Genomic DNA, 17730 nt, shown 5'->3' on the forward strand with positions numbered 1-17730 from the left:
TCTCCAAGAATGGGCCGTCTATCCTGCGTGCACCTCGGAGATCAGAAGCGCTTTCAGAAAGGGCAGGTCTAAATTTCCAGTTCCTCTCGGGAAGGGAAACAGGGATTTGCATGGGTTTACAAGAGACTGTAATGAGGACCCAGGCTCGGAGAGTTTAAGTCCCTGGCCTGATCTCACTGATAAATGGCACAGTCTGGGTTTGAACCCGATCAACCTGATTTCAAAGAGGGGCTTTTATCAAGGCTGCTGGTCTGTTGACTGGATTACGAATGATGCGCCTTAGACACCACAGACATGCTAGAGGAAGGGGCGGGCCTGCTGAGGGGCCGTGGTGGGACATCGGCCACCCCCGGCCGGGCCCCCAGGTGCCCCACGGCTGTCCCATCTCCCAGCTGGCCCCTCTGCCCACACCCTTCCCTCCTGAGGCTGCCCTGTAGCCGAAGGGCCAAGCCTCGCCGACCACCCCAGCGCCCTCCCCATCCAGGGAAGCCTCTTGGAACACACTCACCCTCCCCTCCGTTCAGAGGTTTCTTGGAAGTGAAACTGGCCCTGCGACCAAGAAGCGATTCAAACAAGTCGCAGAACATTGCCTGCCATGGACTCACCCCTGCAGCCAATACTGGAAACCATCATGGTGATGCTGTGGTGAACACTTCCTTCAGAGCGAACCTGGAGCCCCCAGGATTTGGGGGACAGAGTGGACAAGTGCACACACGGGCTGCCGGGATAGAAAATCAAAGGACCGCTCCCCCAAAGTGACCCCATGTGCCTCAGCACCAAGGATAGGAATGGGGTCTGGGATCCTGGGGAAGTCTGTCTTCTCAAACTCTGTGTCCAGAGAGCCCAGGGAACTTGGCTGCCACGTGGACAAAATGGGGTTGGAAGCAAGAGGCATTCTCTGAGGCAGCCTCCCCGACTCCTGCATGTAGGGTGTTATGTTGGTGCAACCACCACCCCCATTGTTCAGCTGGGGAAAAGGGGACTCGGAGAAAATGGGGACTTGCTGGATGTCACATGGGAGGGAAGCCTGCGGCTTCTAAGCTGCGGCTCTTAGGTCTGGGCAGGTGCCGTGCTGAGAGCAACTCTCCCAATTAGGTCATTATCTTAGTTGACTATGGCGATGCAGCATATCACCACGAACCTACCCGCTTAAGACACCACAAATGTGTTCTCTTAAAATTCTTTCCAGCAGAAATCCCTCTGGGCTCAGTCAAGGCGTCCGCAGGGTGGGGCTCCTCTTGGAGGCTCTGGGGCAGCACCCATTTTTTTGCCTTGTCCAGCTTCTACAACCACAAGCGTTCCTTGCCTCTGGACTCCTTCTCGAATCTTCAAAGCCAGCGGCATGACACCTTCAACTCCTCTCTGTCTCTGTCTTTGTCCCTCTTCCTGAATCTGCCCCTCTTGCCCCCCCATTCATCAGGGCCTTTGTGGTGACACCGGACCTCCAGGATAATTCAGGATCATCTCCATCTTGAGACCCCTACCTAGTTCAATCACACCTGCAGAGTCCCCGTGGCCGTGGAAGGTAACATATTCCAGGTTCTGGGGATTAGGGCATGGACATCTTTGGGGGCAATTCTGCCTATCACAATCACTCTTTGGGTCAGAAAAAGGGCTCTGGGCAAGCAACCTGACCACAGGGGTTAGCAGCGATCCCAGAGGGTGGCAAGCTTTGCTTTCCTCTCAGGCCACGGGAAAAGGCAGGGAGAGCATCAGAGGTGAAGAGTGAGAATGTCCAGAGGCATGAGGAGCCATAGGACTGAGTTCACCGACACCCACCTTCCTTTGTCCCGTTAGATTCCCTCCCGTTAAATTATGGGGCCCAGAAAGCCTCCCCAAAGACTATGGGCTCCGCCTCTGCCTCATCTCCTGGCTCTGGGGCCTGCTAGACACACCCCTCTTACAGAGTGAGCACCTCAGCCCATCCAGGAAGGGCCCTGGAATATGAATGTTTAACAAGCGCCCAGAGATCCCCATGAGGAGTTGTGTCTGGAAGACACTGCGTGAAATCACAGACATAATTCCTCAAGGTGGGGCAAGGGGAAGGGATTTTTTTTTTTTTAAGATTTTAAAATTTATTTATAATTTATTTATAAATAAATAAATTTCACAGAGAGAGAGAGAGAGAGACAGCGAGAGCAGGAACACAAGCAGGGGGAGTGGGAGAGGGAGAAGCAGGCTTCCCGCTGAGCAGGGAGCCCGATGTGGGGCTCGATCCCAGGACCCTGGGATCATGACCTGAGCCGAAGGCAGACGCTTAACGACTGAGTCACCCAGGCGCCCCAAGGGGAGGGGATTTTTAATGCCATAAGGGAAAACGTGGCTGATACCCCCTTTGGTGGAGTCCAACCAGTCAGCCGGCCCTCTGTGCTGGCCTCAGGCTTGCACCTCTGCAGGCTTCCTGGGGAAGAAGGGAAGGTGTCCTCAGAAAGATGCACTTGCTTCGAGCACTTCACATTCCTCCCTTGATCAAGGGGGCTACCTGGGGCAAATGGAGGCAAGTGTATAGCTCCAGAGCCAGGAGTATGGGATGCGGAGGTGGTGCAAGGCATTAACATGCCACCCAAAGAGGATGGGGAGAGGACTGTCCGCACAGGGATCACAACCATTTGGCAGATCTCAGAAATGAGGTTTAGAGAGTTAGCCAGCCTCAGGCTGGTTCCCCAGTGTAAGTTGTCCCTCCTGCGCCCTTCCACCCAGTGAGCTGAGATCCTGGGGCTACACCTGCCTCACAGCGCTCCCTGCTGCCTAGCCATCCCATCTTTCCACCTCAGCCTCCGTTACCCCCCATCTGGAGCTGTCCGGCCCTCTGTAATGCTCTCCAGCCCCTGCTTCAGCAGGTTGCAGCCCCAAGAAGGCTATAGAACATGTATGCCCCTAAGGTCTCTTTTCATCCTCAAAATGACCCTCCCCCAAGTCAGGCAGGACACCTTCTATGTGCCTCCTTCCTACAGGACGCTGCAATCTGGCATCCTGGCCCCCTACTGTGTCCACCTCCCAGGAGATGAAGGTCAGTTACAAAGGCGTACACAGCATGTCCCACATCTGGCGGCCTAGTGCCTGTGGCCCCAGTCTCCAAAATGAACACTGAGGTCACCCGAAAAAGAAGCCAGCTGAGCCCAGACCTAGGAAAGCCCGCAGAGATGTTCATTCTCAACCTTGTACTGCCACCTGCTGGCCAGGCTGGGTTGTTCGGAGCCAAAGGTGGGGGTGGGGAAGGACCCACAAGGCCAGGTCGGGAGAGGCTATAAAACACTTCCCTTCCAACCTTGCTTCTCCTGCGCCACAGGACTGGGCCAGGCTGCTCACCCTCCCGAAGTGTGGCTGACCCACCACATCTCCCTCTTTCCTCCCACCACCAAATACATCTTAGATGATATGGTTTTGTTGAAAAAAATCTGCTAAAATAACTCACACTGAGATGTTATGATTGATACTGGCTTTAATTATTATCTATCTCTTCCCCAAGCTATTGGAGAACAAACTTTTTTTTGTTGTTGTTAGAATCTAAGTGTTTATCTCCAAAGAAATGATTCTCTAATGGTGGAATTTCAGACTCTGTGGTGGCATTTTGGATAGAATTCAGCAGAGCCCCTTCTAAGCATCCCTCAATCTCCGACTTGCTCTGAGTATAGAGGTCGAGCTAGTAGGGCACATCCAGGGTCTATTATCTCAGAATGTCACAAGATAATAGAATATTGGAGTTGGCAGTGCATTAGAGACGCGGTATTGTACTGACACATCCGAGAAGGGGAAGTGATTTGTCCATATGGAACAGACTGGAAACAGAATCTCTTCCAGAAAGGCTTAGGTTTAGGGAAATTCCTGGATGATAGACATGCCGAGGATTTTAAGGGGAAATGTGAGCTTCAGATCACAGAGACCAGTCTCCCTTCCTCCCAGTTATCCCCTACTCCCTCTCAAAGATGGAAGGAGAGGGCCTCACTGGGGTGGAGGGAGCATTGCCCGACTCTCCCAGCTCCACTCTCCACACTGTCCTTCTATAGGACCCAGCTCTTTTTCCAGTGGGGACCCCCAGAAGAATTCTGACTTACTTTCCGTCTCTTTGTCTCTCTGAGCTGCATTACGGATCGTTCCTTCCACCCTTACTCCCCTAATTCACTAATTCTTTTGCAGCAGTGTCCCATCTGATGTTTAAACCATGTCCGACTTTTAAAAATTTAATAATTATATTTTCATTTTGAGACGTTGTCATTAGTTGTGAAATCTGGGCACTTTTGATCATTTTGCGTTGCTGATTGTGTTTTCGATGTTCTCCTTTTGTTTCCGGAAACATTTCAAACACACGGCTTTTGGTTCTGTTCCTGATCATTCTGTGTTGCCACGTGTTTGATTGGGGTAATTCCATCAGTTGCTGTTTCTGAGGACACTTGCTCCCAATCGATCATTTCTTCATGCTTTGGCCACTTTTCATTGGGAGTTCCTATTTGGCTGATTTTGGTCTGGGGAACCCCAAGAGGCCTGGATTGGGGGTGAATCTTCTGCAGAGGCTTGTGCTCCTTTCTAGAAGGAGTCTCTGGATGGCTGTTGTCTTGGGAACACACTAAAATACTTCTCAGCTTAGATATTGTTTTGGGAGTGGAAACTCAGACCCAAAATCCATGTGAGGATGGGCTTCTGTGTCTAAATTGTCAGGGGGTGGGGGAGAGCCAAAATCTCTCCTCCTTCCTCTCCTCCTCCTTCCTCTCACTTTCTGTCTCCTTTACACAAAGCGGGGGCCAGGACAGATCGTTTTCTTTTCCACCACACCTTTCACTGAGGGCATAGCTCTTCAAGGATTTTAGCATTTTCCAGAGGTTTCAGTGCTGACACTACATCTTGTCCATAGGGGCCCAGGGCCTGGCCTTCTCTCTGCTGAGTGGCTGTGAGAACCAGTGACTGTGGGTTTCAGGAATTTCCAGAAGCCGCCAGCGCAGCCCACAGCTTCAACGATCCCCGACCACACTGCTTTCAGCCACCTCTTCGTTTTGGGTCCTTCGGGTTCCCCGGCTTTCTCACACATTCAGGTAGGCACTTAAAATCATGTTTCTTTTATGTCAGTCGTCATGTCTGGGTATGTGCTTTGGAATTTTTGCCCCGAATGCAAGTCCTAATTTGGTACGGAAGCGGATAAACATTGGCTACTCTCAGAGTTACACAGTTAGAACAACTGTGTTGATGGGGGATCACAGTCCACACAGGGGACCAGGCTCCCTTCCCACACCAGTGATAAGTTTGGGGGGAACGTTCCCCCAAGCCATCCTCAGGCTTGATAATTTGCCAGAAAGACTCCAAACTCACAGAAAGCTGTTAGGCTCATGTTGTATGCATGGGTACAGACGAGCATCAGCCAAGGAAAGGAGCAACTCGGGCAGGTGGGACTTCTGCTGTCCTCTCCCTGTGGAGTCAGGACGCCTTGCCTCCCCAGCAGCGACATGTGACGATGCTCAGGATTACTGACAACCAGGGCGGCTCCCCAGCCTCGGCGTTCAGTTTTTACTGGGGCTCCATTATGTAGGAGGGACCGATCGCCTATGTGGCTTCTCCCAGTGTCCTGTCCAGCCCCGCCCCCGGTGTGCCCCAAACACCGTTCCCCCCACCACACTGCCGGTGAGCCCCCTGTGACCATCAGCTGTGGCCATTCTCCCCTGAAGTCACATTGTTAGACTGTCCAGTGTGCCCCAAAACTCCTGGGCAGACAAGGACACTCCTATCAGGCGGGATATTCCAGCTTACTGATCACCTCTTTTGAGGCAAAGTTAAATTATTTACTACATACCACAGTGTGTCTACCAAAGCCTCTCTGTTCTGGAATTCATTTTTGATTCATCTCTTTTTTAAAAAAATATTTAATTTATTTGAGAGAGAGAGAGAGCAGGAGCAGGGGGAGGGGCAGAGGGAGAGGGAGAAAGAAGCAGATTCCCCACTGAGCAGGGAGTTCGATGCGGGGCTCAGTGCCAGGACCCTGAGATCATGACCTGAGCCAAAGGCAGACGCTTAACTGATGAGCCACCCAGGCACCCAGGCTTTTATCTCTTAATAGTTTTATTTTTCTTTTGATTCTTTCCTGAGATACTCTAGTTTTCCCTCCTGCTGACATAGCTTTGTATCTGTGCTCTAATCTCTTTCATATCTACTTGAAACCTTTTTTTTTTTCCCCTAAGAAGCTATGTTGTCTTTAATTTCTTTAATATGAAGGACTATTTATCTGATTTCTCCTTTACTCTGTTCCCTGGGGATCCTCTGGGTGGGATTCCTCTCCTGCTATGCATTTACTTGTCTGTGCTTACGCTCCTACCCTCTGGTCACTGTTCAGTATTGAGTGGGAAGTGGTCTGTCCCTTTTTCACCCTCAGAGCTTTTAGACATTGTGACTTGATTTTTTTTTCTCCAATTCTTTTTATTGTGGCAAAATTGACCATCTTAACCTTTTTTTATTTATTTAGAGAGAGAATGAGAGCGGGTTGGGGGAGGGTGCAGAGGGAGAGGGAGAGAGAGAATCTTAAGCAGGCTCCTCGACCAGTGTGGAGCCAGACTCAAGGCTCGATCTCACACCCTGAGATCATAACCTGAACCAAAATCAAGAGTTGGATGCTTAATGGATCACGCCGCCAAGCATCCCCCATCTTAACCATTTTTAAGAATACAGTTCAGTGGTATTAAATACATTTATAATGTTGTGCATCCATCCCGCACCATCCATCTCCAGAGCTTTTTATCTTGTAAAACTGACACTCTGCCTCATTACATAATAACTCCCTATTCTTCCATTCCCAGCCCCTGGCAGCCACCATTTGACTTCTGTCTCCATGATTCTGACCACTCTAAGTACCTCCTATAAGTGCAAGCAAACAGTATTTGTTTTATTACGTCTGGCTCATTTCACCTACCATAACGTCCTCAAGTTGCAACCATGTTGTGGCACGTGTCTGATTTTCTTTCCTTTTTAAGGCTGAATAATATTCCATTATACGTATACACCGTATTTCACTTATCCACTCATCTGTTGGTGGATGCTTGGGCTGCTTTCACCTTTTGGCTCCTGTGAATAACACTGATGTGAACACAGGTGTGCAAATACCTTTTCGAGCCCCTGCTTCCCGTGCTTTTGGATACATACCAGAAGTGTGAGTGCTGAATCATGTGTAGTTCTACCTTTAATTATTTGAGGACCCTCCAAACTGTTTTCCACAGCAACTATACCAGTTTGCATTCCCACTGACGGTGCACAAGAGATCCAATTTCCCCACATTCTCACCAATACTAATGATTCTCTGTTTTATCTTTTACTGGTAGCCATCCTAGTGGGTGTGAGGTGGTATCTCATTGTGGTTTGGGTTTACATTTCCCTGGTGATGAGTGATGCTGAGCATCCCTCCATGTGTCTGTTGGCCATTCCTATGTCTTCTTTGGCGAAATGTCTGTTCAAGTGTTTTGCCCATTTTTAAATTATTTGTTGTTGTTGTTGTTGAGTTTGGGAATTCTTTTTATCCCTATAAGGGATTCCTTATTAGATACATGACTTGCAAATAGTTTCTCCCATTCTGCGGGTCACCTTTTCATTCTGTTGCTCTTGTCTTTTGTTGCATACAATTTTAAAATTTTCATGAATTCCAGTTTGTCTAGTTTTTTCTTGTGTTCCCTGTGCCTTTGGTGTCATCTCCAAGAGGTCATGGCCAAGAGCAATGTCGTGAAGCTTTCACTGTATGTTTTCTTCGCAGGGTTTTCTGGTTTTAGGTCTTTGACCCATTTGGGGTTAATTTTTGAGTGTGGTGTTCCATACGGGTCCACCTTCACTCTCCGGCCTGTGGATAGGGTGCCAGCATTGGTGGCGCTGCAGAAGGGGGTGGGGGGCAGCCAGGAGAATCCAGGGCCAGGTCTGCCTCCTCCCCTCCGTGTTGTCTCCCCTGGGAGTTGAGCAGGATGTTGGTGTGAGCACCTCCCTCCTGCTCCCACCGGGATCCCTCAACCCTGAGCTGGAGGCTGATCAGGGATGACTGAGATGGTCATCCCTGGGGTCACAGACACCCACCGCTTCTCAGTCCCTGCCCCCCAGGTTCTACTACAGGGTCTGGTGATGGGAAACCTCCTCCTCCTGAAGCCACTGCTACTCTCTCTCCTGTTCTTCCCCTTCTCTCTTCCATCCCGTCTCCCTGCTTCCTTCCCTCTGTCTCCAGAGATCCAGAGGCCATAGGGGGCAGTGATTAGGGACAGGGGTGCCAGCAGCCTCACTGGAACCCTGACTTTGCCATGTGCAAGTTGTCTGACGTTGGGCACACTAACGAGCCTCCTGCTCATCGGGTCATTATTATCAGGACCAAATGAGAGAAAATGTACCAAGGGCCTGATACATACCTGACACATAGTGCATGATGCATAAACAGTAACTATTATTATTATTATTATTATCAGTTTATTGGCTGTCTGAGGCCCTCTGTTTGATCCTTGGTTTCTAACAGCTGGTTTATTCTGTCCTCAGCTTTTGCACGGATGTAAGCTGGCTAAGGCCAGTGACCCTGCCACACCCGCCCCAGGCACCCCCTCCACGCGGGCCTGTGGAGCCCCTCCCAGCCAGAGCCCTAGCCTCAAGCCCCGAGCTCCCGGGGACAGGCTCCTGTTGCCCCAGCAGCTGCTCCTCCTCGGAAGGACTGCAGCCTCTGGCAGGATCCCCTTCCCAGTTTCTGCCTTCTCAACGGGACCGTCAGTGTGGTGCTGCCCAGGCTCCAGGCTCCAGGTGAGGGGCAGACGACTCCTGGCCTGGGCACGAAGAACCCCGATATAAACGGGTCCCCAAGCCTGGTCTGCTTGGATCAAATGCCATCCCTGTGGAGGTAGCGCTTGAGGCCGTTCTCAGCCTCCCTCAGGCATGAGCCTGACCTGGGGCCTCTGGCCTGAGCAGCCCCGAGAGCCCGTGTCCTGAAGTGGCATGATGGATGAAGGTACAGCGTGGCCTGAAATCTGGCCGAGAGCTGGGCAGACTCCAGGGAGCCCCTGGGGGCCATTGAAGGGTGGCCAGGAGGAGCAAACAGCTGGCCGCACATCTGCAGAGGGCACAGCACTGCCAGTTCCCGGCTGGCGGGAGCTCTAACAGGTCCCTGGTACATGCCTGTCCCCCTGTCCGGAGCCACCTCACTCATCCAAGCTTGCCAGGTCCTGCAGGGAAAGAACGTTCCTGCCATCAGCTCACTTTCTTCCCCCGCAGGGGGCCAGGAAGGGTCGTAGGAGTCACTGAGCCCACCTGTGACTCAACCCCTCCCGTCACCTCCACCCTAACCTATCTAGTGGCCATAATGAAACCTGTTTCACAAAGTGAGAGGCTAAGAAATGCACCCAGGCTGTACCTGCCACACAGCCGGGCTGTGGCCCCAGCCAGGCACCCAAGGACCCAGAACAGACTCGTCACACCACCTTGGGTCCTTGGCCGTTGCCACTTGGGTTCCGGCTGGCTGATATCTCCACTGCGTACACAGGCCTAGGGTCACAGCACTTCTAGGGGCCCCTGAAAATATTTTAAGTTTAATGTATTTTAAATCAGAGCAAAGAATGTAATAATAATGAATATATACTAGTGAATCCAGCCTGGATTCTATTTGCATTTCTACCAATGCAGTCTTAAAATACAATGTTTTCTTTCTTTCTTTCTTCCTTCCTTCCTTTCTTTCTTTCTTTCTTTCTTTCTTTCTTTCTTTCTTCTTTCTTTCTTTCTTCTTTCCTAGAAAGGGAGAGAGAGAGCTTGTGAGAGTGGGGAGAGGCCAGAGGCAGAGAGAGAATCTTAAGCAGGTTCCACGCCCAGCGAGTAGCTGACACAGGACTCGATCTCATGACCCTGACATCATGACCTGAGCTGAAATCAAGAGTCAGACGCTTAACCAACTGAGCCACCCAGGCACCCCAATGTTTGCTATTTAAATTAACTGGGGTTCATGAAAGTCATGATTCAGCCCTGGTCTTAATGGCCAAACTTCATTGAACCCCTCACCACTGTGGAGAGCTCTCACTCAAACCCTCTGCCCCAGGCCCCAGCCTCAGAATGGACTAATTAGAGCCCGGGTGGCCTGGGTGGCCAGTTCTGGCCCTGCAGCTCCCACCCTGGCAGGAGGCAGTTCAGATGGTCTGATGATGGGGTGAGGGAGAGAGAGGTTTGAAATGGGAGACCCAGCATCAGCTTTAGGTGTACCCTCCCTCCTCAGGTTTGGAGATGTTCTGGAGTGTTTAAAATGCTCACCAAAGATCAATTAAGATAAAGGGCTGAGGAATTTTCTGGAAAGAACTGACCCTAGAGGGAGAGAGAGCATCATACCCTAGGTTGGTTGAGAACCATAGCCTGGCAGGTAGGAGAGAAGAGGTGAGAGGCAGTGGCTCTCTGTCACCCCACTTGTGTGTGTCCCAGTCTATCCCTCCTGTGTGGTGCTTACCTGAGAGAGCTGTCAGCCGTGATCCACTGACATAGGAACCCACAGTGGACCTCAGTCGGTGTGCCTTGGGGGGCTGGAGCACGACCCCCCATGTGGCCGTGGGGGCTGGTGTCCTATTGAGTTGTCCCTGTGGACATTACTGTGTTGGAAGATGGGGTGGCCTCCCTCACACTTTCCTTCTATCCCAGACCCAGGTGTCTAATCAGAGAGCTGCCTGGGGATACTGAAATTCTGGTTCCCAGGCCAGCCTCAGCCATGGAGTCTGAACCTCCAGGGGAAGGGCTGGGACTGCGTGTGTGACAAGTGTCCCCATACGTGGGGAAACTGCTGCCTGGGTTATCTCATCTTCACAAGCCCAGGGCCCCGGAGCAGGCACACTCTTCCTCCCATTTCTCTGGGGAGGACCTTGCCCATCAGAGAAATGAAGTGCTGGATCCAGAGGCCAAAACCGGCCAGACACAGCCAGGACGCCAGCAGGCCTGCTGCCAGCACCCGAGAGAGAAGCATGTCTGTGGGAGCCGGGCCATCCCGGAAGCGGCAGGAGCACCATGCACCGACCGGGGCCTCACCTGGACCTGGGTGTGAACCCCACCTCGGGCGTTTGCTGGCTGTGTGACCTGGAGACTCATCCTCCTGAGTCTCAGTACTCTTATCTGTAAAATGGGGATAATCCATCCCAAGTGTTGGGGAGAGGTGGTCAGGACGGAGCCGGCCAGAAGGCATGCTCCTAAGAAGTGGCTGTCATCTCTCCCGCAGGGAGCTTTTCTTCCCTCCTGGCTCCTCCTTGTTCTCTTCCATCCATGCTCCTTCCCAGGTTTGCCCTTGTGCCAAACTGTGTCTAGCTCAGAACTCGCCTTCCCCCAGCTCTGCCTATCCCCCCGTCCCTGCTTCTCTCCTCAGGCTGCTCAGCTGGAGGGTGGAGGCTGCTTTTAACGGAAACTGGGGACCCACCAAGGAATTTTAATAAGGGGGCTTGAAAAATAATTCCCTCCACCCTGACATCATTTCCTTATTTTGTATGTGTGTGTGGGGGAGAACTGTGGCCTGCTCTCATCTCAACCCCACCAACAAGTGGCCCTTTGGTGCTGCTAGAACAAGATGGGGGGTCCACCCTGAGCAGCCCGCAGCGCAGCCTGAGAACCCCTTGCCCACAGGCCAGTGGCGCTGTCAGCAGAGTTCTGGCTGGTTTGCTAAAAGGAGAAAAAATATCATTGCATTTGTTCTCCACAACTTGGCTTTTGTTTTCCTCAGAGATCCTGCTGATGCTGCCAAGCTGCGTCCTGGGATCAGGGTGGTGGCAAGAGGAGAGACGAAATGCAGAGTTGCATTAAATTATAGTTAAAAACTGCATTGCAGAAAGACCAGGGATCCAGAGATCTTTGCTCTGACCTTGACCCTAGGGGCAGAGTGCCCTGGGCAATGAAGAGCTGCAGCCTTGGAGTCAGACAGACACAGGGCCAAATCCCAGCTCTGTCATTTACTGGCTGAGCAACTTTAGGCAAACTACTTCTCTGAGCCTCCAAATCCCCTCCTCCTGAGCTTATGATGATGCTTAAATGAAATATTGAAGGTCCTGTAACACAGAACACGTGCTACCATCTTGGGTGGTATCCATGATGCATTACTCTCTTGGCCTCCCTTCCAAAATCTCCCCCAAATCCTGGCACCCACACTATGGACGGAAGGCCTGGGCACGCTGCCGCCCTCTAGCGGCAGGGCATAGCAACTGTAAAGATGAACATTTCACATGGTCTTGTTCCAAAACCTGAACAAGATCTGAACAATTGTATGTGTATCAAATAGCTGTGCTTTCTTACTGGACCTAAGAATTCTGTACAGCGGGGTGCCAGGGTAGTTCAGTTGGTTAAGCGTTTGCCTTCGGCTCAGGTCACCACCTCAGTGTCCTGGGATAGAGCCCTAGGGCTTCCTGTCCAGTAGGGAGTCTGCTTCTCTCTCTCTCTCTCTCTCTCCCCCTCTACCCCTCCCCACTGCTCGTTCTCTCTCTCTCCCTCAAATAAATAAATAAAATCTTTAAAAAAAAATTTTGTACACCATATCTGCACGAAGAAAATATTGTATGTTCCTCTGAAAAACAATTTTTAAAACATTTGCAATATGTGCACGTTCACAAGTTCTTAAAATCAATTTTAGCCCCCCTAAATATTTTCATGTAAAATCAGTAGGCGGTTATGCCCTCGTGCTTCTTACATACTGGAAAATCCAGTTGCTTCCTGTCCATCATCTGGAGCCCACAGAGCACCCTGGCTAAGTCACTCCATCTTGTAGAGGCCATGCCAACGACAGCTGTTGTTAGCGGAATAAAGGCGGGGTGAAGCATGGGGGTCTCTGACAGCAACATCTCCTGTCTGTGGTCCTGCCCACGTGTCCCACCTTTTGGAAAGTCTGTCTTGGGCCACGACCAAGTGCTGAGACAGCAATAACTCTCCCCCAGCACGCTCCCTGCCGCACGGGTCATAGCTTACCCTCCCCGCCTCCCTCCTCGCTGGGATTTAGAGCCCTACTCATCATCCGGTTGAAGTGTCAAGGATTTCCTTTCCTGAAGGAAATTAACTTGCATTTTATACTTTACACCCATAGAAATTTAATCATCCGCCATCCCCAGTCTGTCCTGCGTGACAGAGAGATGGCTGCTGGCCCCACTGCTCTATGAAATACGCCTTCCTGTCAGTCCAGGGGGAGCGGGAGAGGGGGGCTTTGGGCACCCACAGAGAGCAGGTCCTTCTAAGCATGCCTCTGATTACAAGCCTGAGGATTTGATCCCCTAGGAGGAAATTTAGAGGTAGCAGGCGTGATGAAGAGAAGAGAAGGCTAGGATGCAGATGCTGGAGGACCACAGGGGACCCCCAGTGTCCCTTCCTCTTCACACCTCAGGAGACAGGGGGATTAGGGCTGAGGCTGAACCCTGCTCCACGAGCTGGTGACTTTGGACACGTCACTTAATCTCGCTGTGCTTCTGATACAACAATATGGGGTGGTTGAAAGCATTAAATGAGTTGACACACAATAAGCACTCAAAAAGCTCGAGTTGTTACTGTTATTAAAGACCTTGTCATCTCTCCCCAGACAAATGCCACAGCCTTCCTGGGCTGGCCCTGCATCTTGCCTCCCCCGTATGGCCATTTCCTGCCCAGCCACTGGGACTCTTTCTAAAGGAACTATCTGGGGGCACCTGGGTGGCTCAGTCGGTTAAGCATCTGCCTTCGGCTCAGGTCATGATCCCAGGGTCCTGGGATCGAACCCCGCATCGGGCTCCCTGCTCAGCAGGGAGCCTGCTTCTCCCTTTCCTCTGCCCCTCCTCCTGCTTGTGTTTGCTTTCTCTCTCTCTCAAATAAATAAATAAAATATTTTTTTAAAAAAGGAACTGTCCAGCCACATCTCCCCACCCCCCACTGCCTCCCACTGGCTTCATCTCTTGCCCCTTGCCTCTCCCCACCTCACACTCAGGGCTGGCCAGACTCCCAGCACCACTCTGCAGGCTCTGTGACTCCAAGTGAGTCTCTGCTCACTCTGTTGCCTCCCAGCCCCTCTCTGCACATTTTTGCTCTGGTGTTGCCTCTCCTAAGAGGAAATGTCACCCTCAGGTGTCCTGAGTCCCACCCCGCTCTCCTCCATGTGGCCTAAGTGTGACCCTGTCACAGCCCAGATCACACCGCAGGATGGCCCTTGCTTGCAGGTCTCTCCCGTCTCCTCCCCTGGCCTGTGAACTGTCCCGAGACAGGACCGAGGTTTGCCTTCATTCTGGTGTTTGGAGGGCAGAGGCCCAGGTCCTGTACAGGGGAGAGGGATTCAGGAAGTAGTACTTGAACTAACACTTGTCACATTCATGTGAGCTGAGCTCGGGGCCACAGGTTCTGAACTCGGCTGGATGCAGACACCCTGGGACAAGGTAGTGTTATTACCTCTTGGGCAGTTCTTAATCAAGGCAGAATGTTAGGGCCACAAGGCAAGCAGACATTTCGACCCCTCCCTGGAGCCCGGGGCTCACACTGTGGACCTAGCAGTGGGAGCTGGGACCCTGATCCAACCACGCTGGCAGGGTTAAGCATGGAGGCCTCAAGCACCAAGGACGTGGCCCCTCTGTGATGCAGCTCAAGCTCACGACTGTCACTTGCCCTGAATACAGACATCTCTCCCCAGGCCTCGAAGCCTCGAGGTGTCTTTCAGCCCTACTGCCCCACCCTCCTGGATGGCCAGCGTCACTCCTCAGCTAAGGGAAGTGTCCCCTCCCTGAGGAAGGTCATACACATTCCCACATCTTTGCTTGGAGTGACTTGCCCTTACCCATCGCTCTTCTGTCCTCAAGGCCCAGGTTTGGAGAGAGGGAGAGAAACTGAGGAAGAGGTAGATTTTTATTACTCACCTGTTAGTGCCAGGCCCCTCGTGAAGCACTTTACACCTGGTCCCTGGAGCCATTTGCACCCCCATCCACCCACCTGGAGAGACCTTGAGTTTGAGCCACTGGTGACTGGTGATTCCCTCTCAACCAGTGCTGTCCAGAACAAATAGGATGCCAACTATAAATGTCACACCACTTTCTAGCAGTCGTAGTTTCAAAAGTACAAAGGAACTGGTAAAATTAGCTTCAGTAACATATGTTATTTAGCCGAGCGTATCCAAAATATGATCATTTCAACATGCGAGCAACATTAACCGTTGTTCATGAGATCTTTTCCATTGTTTATACTAAGTCCTTGGAATGCGGTGTGTCTTACCCCTGGAGCTCGTCTCTGTGTGGACCAGCGACAGCTCAAGGGCCCCGCAGGTGGCCTTGGCAAGTGGCCGCCGCACGCACTGAACCGTGCAGAGCTAGACTTCCCGGAGTTCCCCCGGGTGCACGACACCCCCTTTGGAGCTCCAACCTCCTCCTGCACCTGCGTCACACGGCTGCTTTGGGTGACGTAAGAGCGTTCGACAATGTCGGCCGCTGGGGGACACGTGTGTGTCTGTGTGCACACGTGCAGGTGTGTGCTGCTACCGTTGCCCTTGTCAGGTGAACTGTTCTTAAAATGCCGTTTTCCGGGCCCAACAGACGCGTATTTCATGCCCGCTACATGTGCGCCGGGCGCTGTTCTGTGCACTGGGGTCACAGCGGTGAGCCGGACGGACATGCTCCCCACCTCTGAGGAGGGCATGACACTGCCTGTTTGTAAACCCACAGATCCGCTCGCTTGCCTCCTCCCTGCAGGGATGTGTTTCTAAGCTCCTGGGAGGTTCCAGGCCTTGACTGGGGAGGAGATTCCGGGAGGACTGCAGAAGCTCTGGTTCCCTGCACGGCCTTCCTGACTGTAATGTGGAGGCAGGTGCACTAGGTGGCGGTATCGGGCCACACTCAGCTTTCCACTCCAGCCCGTCTTCACTCCAGACCTCCAGACCTTCACGCTCTTCCAGAATCCAGACTTCCCAGGACCCCCAAGACTATCTGACACCTCAGATCCCCATATCCCAGAATCCCACATCTCTAAATTCCAGATCCCTCAGACCCTCCGACTTCCCAAATGCTAGATTCCCAAATCTCAAACCACCCCAGAGCCCAGACCTTTAAGACTCTCACCCTCAGACAGCCCGGGGATCCATAACTTCGAACCCCCCAAATCCTCAGACCCGGATCTTCCAGACCCCTAGTGATGTAGGAAAGACGTTATTAGGGTTCGAAGCTGACGGCCGAGAAAGAATTCTTGAGACGTCTTTGGTGCAAAAAGGTGATTTTATTAAAGCACGGGGACAGGACCCGTGGGTAGAAACAGATGCACCGGGGTCATGAGGAGTGGCCCATTATGTACTTTCAAGATGGGAGGGGGTTAGGGATAGGGTAAGTCTCTAAGAAATTTTGGAAGGTTTCCAGGACCTTGAGGGGGCTAGCTATTATTGGGAAAAGGTCATTTATTACCGTCTAGTAAAACCTTAGTCATGAGACCCTTCAGATGTATATCAGTGGGTCATATGCTTGGGGGTTTAGAGATAAAGGAAGTTTCCAAAGGAATTTTTATATGTTAAAGTAGATTTACGAGATCCTGGTGGGGGGTGGGGGTCAGGCTAGGATTGCCTTTTGCCCTTAGCAAAGTATTAACATCGAGGCAGTTGAGTCCCTAGAGGAATGTCTCTCTGCCTGTTTCAAGGACTTGTCGATGGGCTGTAGGTAGTAAGGATATTTAATCATTTTTCTTCTGCCTTTGTTTCCCACATCACCTAGCACCTCCAGCATTCCCAAACCCTTATCCTCAGACCCCGCCTCAATGCCTCTTAGGCCTTCCTCACCCCCCACATCCTCAGACCCCTAGACTCTACAAGCCCCTACCAACTGCCCGCTGTCTTTAGACCCTTCTGGACTCCATAGACTCCAGTTTCCTGAGAACTATCAGATCCCCCCGCAAGACCTCTCCCCATCTCCTAGTCCCACTAGACCTTCACTCTCCTACCAACAGCTTTAGACCCCCAGTCTGCAACCCTCCCCAAACCTATCCGATCCCCAGGTTCCCACACCAAGATCCAGGTGCCCTGCTGCCACTTCCCACCAGAGGCTCTCTCAGGCAGGTTTGTGCTGGGCTAGTGGGTGCTGATCACCCCCTGCACTGGGACATGACGCCTCTCCCTCGACTTAGTGAGGGCCGCGGCCCCTAGGCACGAATGCCACAGCTGGGAGGGAGCCCGTCTTGCTCAAGACCCCCAGCATGTGAGTAGATGGAAACCAGACCCCCAATTCCTGGCTCCCTCAGTGCCTGGCCCAGCGTCCGTGGTCAGCAAATGCTGGCCACTATTATTACTATTACCCACGCAGTTTAGCCGCCCATTTCCTGGCCCCACCCGAGCTGACCTTTCCAAGGCCCAATGCAGGCCCATTCTATCTTCCTGGGACTGAACAAGCAGAACACCTCCCAATTTAGCAACATCTGCAAATTTAATTAACAAGCTGTTTATCTTCCTGGCCCAGCGATTAATAAAGGTGTCAGGCAGAACAAGACTCACACAGCTCCCTGCAGTGCCCTGAAAATGCCCTTCCTTCCACATGAGGGACCTGGCCATTCATCAGAGCATTGGGGCAAGATGTACTTGCACAGACCAGAGAAGGGGAGCAGGGAGAGAGAGAGAGAGAAAGCAGGGAGCTACACAGCATCACCCCCCAGGCACCTTGCCCACGTTCAGTGGTCGTGTGATCGGGCACTGAACACTTTCTGTGTGCCCAGCACTGTGTTGTGCTGACGCTCGACAAACACCTCCTGGATGGTCATCCCGCCGGACTTGTGAGCTGCAAGGGGACAAATGCAGTGCGCAGGCCCTAGTCATCTTTTCCAATATTG

This window comes from Halichoerus grypus, chromosome 4, assembly GCF_964656455.1.
Source record: "Halichoerus grypus chromosome 4, mHalGry1.hap1.1, whole genome shotgun sequence".
NCBI classification, from domain to species: Eukaryota; Metazoa; Chordata; class Mammalia; order Carnivora; family Phocidae; genus Halichoerus; species Halichoerus grypus.